The following is a 3640-nucleotide window of genomic DNA, read 5'->3' as shown; positions in this document are numbered from 1 at the left end:
AGCTGGGATCCCACTCAGCACAGGCATCCCCAGTGCAGGCACAGCTGTCCCAGCCTGGGAGTGCCAGACACCGAGCTGAGAGGGCCCATGGCAGGCGAGGGCCAGGGCCACAGCGACAGCGGATCTGCCTGGCCCTTCATGATGAGAGGTTTTGAGGTGCTTCTCTCATTTTCTGTGTAGTTGGTAAATTGGAAGGTGAAGAGATGGCTGACAGTGTCAAAACTTTCCTCCAGGACCTGGCCAGGGACATCAAAGACTCCATCTGGGGTATCTGTACCATCTCTAAGCTGGATGCTCAGATACAGCAGAAGAGGGAGGAGTAGCGATGGAGACGGGCCAGCAGTGTCCTCGCACAGAGGAGAACACAGAAACAGGAGAGCGAGCAATGTATTATTAGTAGAATTGTCCTGTGCTGTGCCTGGAATGGAGGCGTATTCTGGTTTAGTCTCATTGTTTTACCGAGTGTGTTTATTCCTGTGCTTCAGTCAGTGGCAGCACAAATTATTGGTGATCCATCACTACATGGAGATGTGTGGTTATGGCTGGGATTCCTCCTCACGTCAATTTTCAGTGCATTCTAGGTGCTTCCCCTGTTTGTGCTGAGCCAAGTTGTCCATGCCATTTGGTTCCAAGATACAGCTGATATGGCATATGAAGTATCAGTTAGGAAGCCTCACTCATCCCTCGTGTCAGTAAAATAATTGCTGATATGCTCTTCAACTTTTGCTGTAAGCTCTTTTCCAGGGGATGTTTGTGAGTCTCTTCCCCATCTATCTCGTTGGTCAGCTTGTTAGCCTCCTACATATGTCCCTTCTATATTCACTTTACTGCTTTAAATATCGCTGGTTTAATAAAGGAATTTAAATGCACCAGCGGTTGTTAAACATAGAAAGGAATTGGCCTTATACTTTGAATTTGGTTTGCCCTTTGCTTTTCTCACAGCAGTGCAGTCCTCATACATTATCAGTGAGTGGCTGCCTCTTCTCCATCCTCTTTCCTTTGTTCATTATCAGTGCTAATGAGCCAGACACCTTTCAAAGCTTACCTTTTTCAGTTACACCTCTTCTCCTTGGTGGTCTTCTTAAAAAACAGACTCTTCCACAAGACAGTCTACCTGCAGTCTGCTCTGAGCAGCTCAGCCTCTGCCGAGAAGTTCCCTTCACCACATCCATCTCCTGCCATACTGAAGGCCGCCACGACCACTGATTTCACCTGCCAACCAGGACGGATATATGGGACTCTTCTCCCTGCCGACCTCTCCCTAACCAGGGAAGGCAGGATCCAGTCTGCCAAGGGACCTTTACATATTCCCTTGTCTTTGAGGAATTGAAATTTGTCTCTGGCAAACTTAGGCAGAATCTTCCTGACACTCGTGTATAGATTTATAGCACCCCAGTATTTCAAAACAAGTGAAAAGCCTGTGGTCTAAAAGGACCACAGGTTTTTCTGTGGCTATTATATAGTATTTACTGGCCCTGGGGCCTGGACTGATTGAAATACTCTTTCTCCATGTGCCATTTATCATCCAACCTTCCTTCCTGCCTTCCATCCTTGGATGAATGTGTTTTGTAAATCTAGTTGTTGTAATTTGTGGATTTTTTATGTTCTTTTGGTTTTGTGAAGCACGTACATTGGATGTAGCTGGTACAGGAGGATCACAGTTGCTACTGGACACACCTCTTAATCACTGTCTTGTTTTCTGTAACTCGGGCGAGGTTTTGGTCTCATTCCACTAAAAAAAAATGAATCTGAAGAGATGAGATGCAACAGGAGGAAAGACCTCTCAGCCACATCGTTTGGGCTTTGAGGTGTGATTTTCTTTCTTTCCCATGAAGGGCAAAGACTTTCTTCACTGATACTTCACTGATAACTACAGGTAGTGCTGCTGAGACACAGAATACACAGAGAAGGTATCTGAGGTTCTGGAAGTCTCAGTTTACTGTTGGCCATTACTGGGCCTGTCTTCAAAGGAATATTGAGTGCTGCAAATAGGAACTGATGGGACAAATTTATTAAACCAATTGAACTTCTGATTTGTTGACTTTTTTTCTGTCATTTTAAGAGACCATAGGAGTGGGGAAATGGTGCCAAAGCAATTGTACAGTTTTAGAACATCAAAATTAAACATCAACTCGTTTCCCCCCACAAAAAAAGAAAAACCAAATTAATGCCTTTGAATTTGGTACTGGCAAAGAATATTGTATATGCCATGAAATGTGAAAAGAACAAGTAAATGTGCACTGAAAAAAGTACAGCCAAAGTACTTTTCAGAAACAAATATTGCATATCATTCAGGAGCCAGTCCTGAAGAAATAGAGAGCAAAATAGATTGGCACAGTGATTGCAGCAGCAGGTATAAGCACAGTAGAAATTGTGAAGATGATGCATCATTTGTCATATAATCATTATGAGTTGGAGCTGACTTGATGGCACCTAACAATAGAAGCATTTATGTAAAAATTCGCAAAAAAGGGTAAATGTATAGAATCCAGAGTTTATTAGTCATTTTAAGAGATGGCAAGGACAGAGGGAGGAAAGAATAGAGAGTCCAGTGGTAATGGAAAAAACCTTACTTAATATAGAGTTTCTTACTCTCAATATTATATATTAATATTGATAGCCTTGATTATTGTTGTTCTGTACCATAGAGTTGAAACAGACCCATAGCTGACCCTCTGGTGGGGATTCAGAGGCAGTTAATCACACAGGAGATTGCCTGTCTTTCTATGGATAGTTAATTGCTGCCAGTATACTGTTGTTGTTGTTGTTGTTATGTGCCGTCGAGTCGCCTGCGAATCATAGCGACCCTGTGTACAACAGCCCTAAACTCCGCTCGGTCCTCTGCCAATCGCACCGTCTCCGACATTCCCATCCCAATTATCCCTGTCACTGAATCAATCCACCTCATAGAGGGGCCTTCCTCTCCTGCGCTGCCCCTCCACCCTCCCAAGCATGATGTCACTCTCCAAGGACCGGTCTCTCCTCACAACATGTCCAAAGTATGTTAGACAGAGCCTCAGAATCCTTGCCTCCAAGGAGCCACCCAGTTTAACCCTTTCCAGGACAAATCTGTTTGTTTTCCTAGCCGTCCATGGCTAGTCCTACAGTATACTGTAGGACTATAAAAAGAGGAATTGGCAAAAGTTCCATTGTATATATATTTACAATATTGACAAGGAGAGAAGAAATGCTTATGTATGCCATTTTAAGAATTACCGAACACTTCATGGGACTCGATGATTTGGTTTGAAGGGTTAGGATCATGGTTTAATGAATCATCCCAGTTAATTGTTTGTTCTACCTCTTTTGTTCATTGCATAGTATCCAATGTCTTCAGAGATTAGTAGGGAATCATCAAGCCACAAGAGTTAGTCTCTATTCACGTGGAACAACAGAGATGAAAGGAGAGTCAGCAAATAAGAGGGGAAAGTAGAATCTGTGATTAATACTTCCATGAGCAGTTGCCTCCTTTACCTTGAGACTAGAAGAACTAGATGGTGCCCAGCTGCCATTATAGAACATTTTGGTCCTGTTTAAAAAATAAGAAAGAAAAAAAAATCCTTGTCTAAAGAGGGGAAATGCAGAACATAATTTAAGTTCTCATGGACCAAAATGGATGTCAGAAGAAACTCTGAAGATT

The 3640-nt window shown here is 43.0% G+C and overlaps 1 pseudogene; it reads left to right on the top strand.

Moving 5' to 3' along the window:
• The first annotated feature begins 203 nt into the window (after window positions 1-203).
• On the top strand, window positions 204-1330 carry LOC102846449 (annotated as a pseudogene).
• The last annotated feature ends 2310 nt before the right edge of the window (window positions 1331-3640 follow it).

The sequence above is a fragment of the Elephantulus edwardii genome, unplaced genomic scaffold (assembly GCF_000299155.1).
Source record: "Elephantulus edwardii isolate Elephantulus edwardi_28Jun2011 unplaced genomic scaffold, EleEdw1.0 scaffold00178, whole genome shotgun sequence".
Lineage (NCBI taxonomy): Eukaryota > Metazoa > Chordata > Mammalia > Macroscelidea > Macroscelididae > Elephantulus > Elephantulus edwardii.
The sequence above is the reverse complement of the archived record's forward strand: the minus strand, read 5'-3'. Positions and strand labels throughout refer to the sequence as shown.